Consider the following 7,644-nt stretch of genomic DNA (forward strand, 5'->3'; position numbering starts at 1 on the left):
GGGCCAAAAATGTAATATTACGATATTCCGGTCCGATTTACATGAAACTAACACCAAAATTTGGAGAATGTTATGCCCCACACTCTGAAGATGGCCAGAAAAAAATAAGTGGCGTAGGCGAAGGTTTGCGCTCTACCGAGTGCCCATTCTATTTTAAAATGTCACCCTTGCAACAAATTCCAAAAAAGTTGGGACAGGGCCAATAAAATGCTTTTTATGTTGGATAAGACTAAACACAACACAAGGGAGGAGACTTAACATTTAAATACTTTGACTGATGGCATGATTTTTTTTTTTTAAATAGATATTTTAATATGCGAGACATGATTTCAGCAGCTTTTACCTTGTTGTTATGTTTAAATGTGGCATATCCTGACTGCAAGAAAACAATTTTGTCACCTGTTTAGTCTTATGATGGAACCACACAGTTGGAACATAGTAGAGATTGAAATTTGCCATCATTGTGGGGCAATATCTAAAGGCTGTGCTCCAAAATATAATGCCTTGGTAGCTATGTATGCTGTTTAAAGTCTGAATATATCATTCAGCCCTCATTTTAATGCTCTACATGAGTAAGAAGACCATAACCAAGGAATCTCTGCACCCCTTTACCATCATATAATGTATGCTGTCTTTCTGACTGACCACTAAATCAAGCTGAAGTATTCATTTTCTTCATAACCTGGAGGGTGCATGACTCCATGATTTTAAAAAATGCTGAAATATTTTCCATTCTGTAATCAGAGGACAGTTTCACATGTCTCCTATGTCCATCTAGAATGAGCTTTTGCCACTTGCAACACTGTTTAATGTCTGCATCATGTGCCTTAATCAAGTGTTGTGTTTATGGTCATTTTTTCAACAGCTGTCATTGTTGGAGTGTCATAGTTTGCTTATTGACGATGGGTATGTCATGATCTTATAACTCGTGCAATGATTTTACAGAACTCTACATTACAGAAATAGACCTTATGCCTGCAATTTTGATAATTCAATCTTTCTGTGTAATAGATCAGTAATTAGTCCCTCAAAATCTTCGCTACTGAGTGCCACAACCTCTCTGTGGTGGTATTTTATTTGTGCATTCATGTTGGCAATCAATATAGTTCCTTTCACAATATTCCTCCTTGTGTTATTTTTAGAATTATCCAACTATTACAACATTTTTTGGCCCTGTCCCAACTTTTTTGAGATTTGTTGCATGGGTCAAATTTTAAATGACCACATATTTCCCTCAAAACAGTGCTTTTGCCTCATTTTAACTGTTCCTATGTTGACCTTGTGCCATTGTGCATCTTATGCATGGATTGAATGTTTTGAAAATGCCAGCATTTTGATTTTATTCACGAAATACCAAGTGTCCCAACTTTTTTGGAATCCGCTTGTACATGAGTTATGAAAAAGTCTGCCAAAAAATATCTGCCATCTCTTAATGAAAGAAATGGTTGGTAGTTTGATGATCGATTGTTGATGATTAATTATTGCACATAATGTATTTGTCCTTCACCAGGTCATAGCGAGAGGAGCACCCATATTAACCACATAGTCATAACTCAACAGACTGCCAGCTCTGAGGACTAATGAGGTCATTTTGGCACCTTGACATTTTGACCTAAATTAGGTCTATAAGCCTACTGTATGTGATTTTTGAACAGCTGCAGTAAAGTCAATAGGCCTAATCTATGATCATATGTGTTACATAAGCATTTTGTATGTGGTTCTTGATGCTCATTCGTCACTCTGCCTCCTACAATTGTGAGCTCTACAGTTGAAATTCTTCTCATTTGCCAAAATTCTCATTTGCCAAACAAGTCTTTAAAAGGGCAGAGATATTATTCACGGACAAGTTCTGTACCCAGAACTAGTAATGCAATAGAATGGTTCCCACCAAACTGTTGGTGTCTGAGTTCTCTCAGGTATTCGGCTAATTTGGATTTTGTCTCAACTTGCTTTAGAGTGGCTTTCTAGAGCGGGGATGTCAAACTCAGGCCCAGGGACTAAATCTGGTTCTCAGGGTCATTTTATTTGTCCCACAACAAGATAATTTCAGATATATATTACAATTGCCCCAGGTAATAGACATAACTTGAACATGACTTTATAGTGAATATTAGTGTTTATAAATTTTGCCTGGATTAAGTGTGTGCTTGCACAATTTTAGCCCATTTTTCATTTAGTAAATATTAAGTTTGGCCCGCGACTTCATCCCAGATTTAGATTTTGGCCCGCTGTGAATTTGAGTTTAACCCCTTGGTCTAGAGCATGCACAGTTTATTTCATAAAAATGCCTTTAACATAACTTAGCTCTCGGCAGATTTGTGTCCATTCTTTTTCAAAAATGTGCAACTGGTATTCCATAGCATGTTTTGTTGTGAAATACGAGTGTTATGTGGTGTAAAAAAATGTTTGAATTGCCACTTATATCCCATTTTTGTCTTTGATTTAAAGAATTCCAAATAGTCTCAGAGGTCTCTAAATACAATCTCTCTATACAAAAACAATCTCTCTCTCTCTCTCTCTCACACACACAAACAGACCTATGTATATCTGTCTGCTTCTCTGCCTGTGGCTAATGTCATGTAATACATTAAATAAATGATCTTTTTCAGACCTTTCAACAGTCGTTTTATTGAGTAATGGAAATTGCAGCTGGTTACATGAACATACAGTACATCAGTACAGGGAAGCTCATTACCTTGAGCACAAGCATAAACATAAAAATGGATTAAGTATCAAAGCATTAAGCATCAAACATCAACACCAACACTATGGTTACCCAGACATTTCTGTACACAGGTCTTCAAAGCAAATGCATTTAAGATGCCTATCTACTGTGCAGCACAACTTTCTCTTTGTCGTTCAGGTTCATACAGCTTTTGTTTGTCTCTTCATCTGGAAGACCCTTCCTCCTTGCATTCTGCATTCTGCACACACACACACACACACACACACACACACACACACACAGAGCAGAGAGCGAGAGGGAGAGAGCAACAGTCTTGTGGTTATATTGGTCTGAAAATTGTCTACAAGCAGCTTACGCCTGTCCTTCTATGTGCTGATTATGTCCTTACATATGACAGACTCCAAGCTATTCTAGGTCTGAGGTTTTCTGATGAAAGCAACAGCAACAGAAGAGAAACCTACCTCAGTTTTTAACCACGCTGTAGACTGCAATGCTCTCATCACTGCTTAAGAAAATAATGTTGGTTAGTAACTGAACCTATGGGTGATATATCTGCTGTTGTTCTGTTTAAAGCATACATTTCACAGTGGTTATTCATATTCAAGGTATAAGCTGTTTCAGTGGTATCACAATTGTGCATGAATGGTGTATGTTCTCTTGTCTAACAAAAAGCTAATACACTTACCACTGAAAGTCGTTTGCCTTTTTGAAGCTGAAAGTACAAGATATTGAAAGGACTCAGGGAGAAGAATTCATTTGACATATTTTTTACATGCATGTACAAACCATGCATGTACAAGTCACTATAATCGTCACAACAGATATAGGCTACTCACATTTTATAGCTTACGTAGGTTAGCCTTTCTTCCATGTCTCCTACTTGTGCCTCACTGGAGAAAGAAAGAAAGAAACAAACAAACAGAGAAAAGGACAGACAGACAGAAATAAGACATAGAGACTTAGGGTTTATGCCGATGATGTTGGCAGTATGGTATATGTTGTAGCCTAGTGTGAATGTCATCACCTGGCATAGGCTCCTACGACGACTGCCAGCACCACCATCACTAGGATCACCAGCACGACCCAGACTCCTTTGCTCATAGCAGGGGCACCAGGGCGCTCTAAATAATGTCAATGAATTTTGAGCATAGAAATGAAAGTGTGATTTACTTTGTGTGACATGACGATGAATGAATGCAGTAAGTACCTTCAACGTTGTTTGAGTGGAACAAACTAACACTAAAGCTTGACTTTCTCGGTGCAGTATAGACAGCTGGATAAATTGAAAACTAGAACACCTGGTGGTCAGCATTTCCCTCCTCCAAACATTGTCTTAGGTATATATTCAACTGATTGGCAAAATGGTTGCCATAGATAAATTTACTGATGAGGCTGGATTTAGTAAATCTCATTAAACAGCGACAAATTGTAAAATATAATTGTCTTAGCATAGAGATACTGTTCATTACCTTGGATTAGGATTTCAATGGCCTTGTCTGGGTCTGCACGAGAACAGACCTTATCAGACTTTTTGAATTTCTTGGTTGAGTACAGACAGCTGTAGTTCCCTGAATGTTCGGCTGTAACATCTGTGAGGTTAAAGGAGACACTGCCTGATGACCTAGGATCTAGCATCCCCACTTGTTGTCCATCCCTGCACAGGTACCCAAACTGGTACCTGTTGGACGTTTTACATATCAATGTCACTGTGGTCCCCTCCAAATGTGTGGTCATGTTAGATGAAATGTCGCTGTAGTGAACTTCTGTTCCTGGGGACAGTGTGAAGGACAATCAGTGACTGTTAAACAACAAAAAACCTGCAGAAATAATTCAATTGTGCAAAACGTTCATACCTGGTGTAGACACACCCAAAGCACACATGCCTGCTTCATGGAGTGAAGAAAGAAGAGGAGAAATTATGTTTTACTTCGTGGCCATGGGATAAAATCTGCTATGCTGTTGTCCTTTTTCACTCATGTTTTTGTTGTGGCATTTAGAAGTCGAGTTTGGTATAATATCCAGGATAACACGTGCACACTTGGGCACACACGCACATGCACTCACACATGCGCAAGTACATACGCATGCACAGATAGAGACGCGCGCACGCACACACACACACACACACACACACACACACACACACACACACACACACACACACACACACACACACACACACACACACACACACACACACACACAATTACATATCATATCACTCATCATAGAAAGACTCTAAAAACAATACAATACAATGACACATATCCCAATAATAAAATCAATAAATACAGTAAAAGGCAGTCAAATTTGTTAAGGATGCATGCAACCAAAGGCAATGTGCAGAAAGACATATCAATTAAAAAGTTTCTCTACTCACTAAAAAAGTAGAAAAGAAGCTGTACCATTGCCATGGCTTTTGGTCTTTGGTCCAAGATGCTTCTAGTTTAGGGTGTGATCTCAGCTCTCCAGTTATGCTGGATTGTCACTCGTCAAGCATGACATATGTAATACGCCCACCACAAAAAAAAAGAAAAAATTTTTTAAAAGATGGTAAGAAAAAATTTGACCTCTCAGTTATTTGCACTAATTTTGTGAAGGAGCCAATGTGACCACACTGACGTTTGAAGTTTGTGGCCAGTTACAATATTGCCACACAAACACACATTAGACCACTTTTCTAAACATGGCTTTTGTTCCACAACACAGGACCTATCAAGCAAGTTCTAATCACCACTCAGACTGCGTTTGTAGAGAATCTGAAGAAGACTGTTGAGGTCGAAATGTTATCCTGCCATGAAAAAATAAATCACAATTAGATTGCATTCTCACAGAAAATGCTGGAAGCGGGCTTGCCTTTTGGGGCAGAGATGAAACAAAGTACTATTGAGAAAACAAAGCTAAAAGAAATCTTGGAAAAACTCCATCCACCCAGTCAGAAGTTATGGGCCAAACAATTCAGCCATCTTGGATTCAGCCATCTTGAAAGTGTTGTAGCTCTGCGTTTTGGGGATATACTAAATGACATACATGGTATTTTAAGTTGGCTAAGGAACACTGCATATGATATAATTTTGAAAATCAACATGGCTTCAAGCGGGATTCGAACTCACAACCTCCATATCTGTAATCCAGCCCCTTTGCCATTGATATTAAATGACATACAATACATGATATTTGAAGTTGGCTAAGGAACACTGCATATGATATCATACGTCTCCAACAAGTATGATGTGCCTTTTGGAGTTGCTCAGGGTAGTTGCTTGGGCCCTCTCCTCTTCTCTCTCTATATGTTGCCCCTGGGCTCCATTATCAGAGAGCACAATGTTGATTTTCATAGCTATGCCGATGACACTCAACTATATATCTCTGTCGAGCCTAGCCAAACCACTGCCATTCATGCCTTGACTAAATGCATGTCTGCCATTACAGATTGGATGAACAGTAACTTCCTAAAATTAAATGAAGATAAAACTGAAGTGTTGCTCATTGGGCCTAAGAAAAAACGTGCAAAACTCCACTCAAGCCTAGGTGACCTAAGCATACACATTAAAGATAAGGTTACTAGCCTAGGTGTGGTCATAGACTCGGATCTGAGCTTTGAGCCTCACATCAACAAGATAACAAAATCTGCTTTTTTCCATCTTAGAAATGTCAACAAAGTGCGCGGCTTGGCCCCCCGACAAGACGCTGAGAAACTTATTCATGCCTTTGTCACCAGTAGGATAGACTACTGCAATGCTCTCTTCTCTGGTCTCCCAAAAAAATTAATTGACAAATTGCAACTCATTCAAAATTCTGCGGCAAGAATCCTAACAAGAACCAGAATGAGAGAGCACATCTCTCCTGTCTTGGCAGACCTGCACTGGTTACCTGTCTCATACAGAATCGACTTTAAGATTCTGCTCACAGTATTTAAAGCATTAAATGGACTTGCCCCTAGCTATATCTCAGACATGCTCTCTTTTTATGCCCCTGCTCGAGCTCTCAGGTCCACTGACGCCAAGCTGCTAAGGACCCCCACCCCCCCGCAGAAGAAGATCGGCGACGCCGCGTTTGCCTGCTATGCGCCCAAGAGATGGAACGCCCTCCCCATCGAGATCCGATCAGCCACCTCCGTCGACTCCTTTAAGAAGCAGCTGAAGACCCACCTCTTCATCCTTGCCAACTCCTAGCTGCCAAGGCGTCATAGTGTCCCAGCTGCCGCAGCGCCCTTACTACTCGCAATCCAGCCCTGGCAGGGGGCTCCCCTAGGTGGCCGCTGGTCTCTGCCTGAGGTTTCTTCCTGACTACAGGGGGTCTTTTTTTCTCAGACCTCACTGAGCTTTTTTTTTTTCCCCTCACAAACTATGAATCAAGCAAAAGGGAGTTTTTCCTCACCCCTGATGCCACCAGGGGCCGCACCTGAGCGCCCAATCTCTGTGTGACTATCTATGACTTATGATAGGCCCAGCCACTATGGACCTTACACATCTAAGATTCCTGGTCCTAACCTACGTTGACCTTATGACTCTACATTCTCTGTCTATCTCTTCTTCCTCTGCCTTCCTGCTTTTTCTGCCTCTCCTCTATACCTCTCCTTTTAAATCTATCTCTAACAACGTTTTTTCCCATTTGTTAAGCACTTTGAGTTACATGCCTTGTATGACACAGTGCTATACAAATACAATTATTATTATTATTATTATTATTATTATTTTGAAAATCAACATGGCTTCGACTGGGGTTCGAACCCCCAACCTCCATATCCCTAATTCAGCACATTTGCCATTCATACTAAATGACATACATGGCATTTTAAGTTGGCCAAGGAACACTGCATATGATATCATTTTGAAAATCAACATGGCTTCGACTGGGATTCGAACCCCCAACCTCCATATCTGTAATTCAGCACATTTGCCATGCATACTAAATGACATACATGGCATTTTAAGTTGGCCAAGGAACACTGCATA

General features: G+C 40.1%; 1 long non-coding RNA gene across 1 annotated transcript; it reads right to left on the reverse strand.

Moving 5' to 3' along the window:
* Positions 1-2,652: 2,652 nt before the first annotated feature.
* On the reverse strand, positions 2,653-3,801 carry LOC134439114 (uncharacterized). Its single transcript, XR_010032713.1, has 5 exons — positions 3,711-3,801; positions 3,523-3,576; positions 3,372-3,398; positions 3,148-3,188; positions 2,653-2,924 (listed from the first exon to the last, which is right to left on the reverse strand). It is a non-coding gene; the product is annotated as an uncharacterized LOC134439114 (long non-coding RNA).
* Positions 3,802-7,644: the final 3,843 nt, after the last annotated feature.

Source organism: Engraulis encrasicolus, chromosome 22 (assembly GCF_034702125.1).
Source record: "Engraulis encrasicolus isolate BLACKSEA-1 chromosome 22, IST_EnEncr_1.0, whole genome shotgun sequence".
Taxonomy (NCBI): Eukaryota; Metazoa; Chordata; class Actinopteri; order Clupeiformes; family Engraulidae; genus Engraulis; species Engraulis encrasicolus.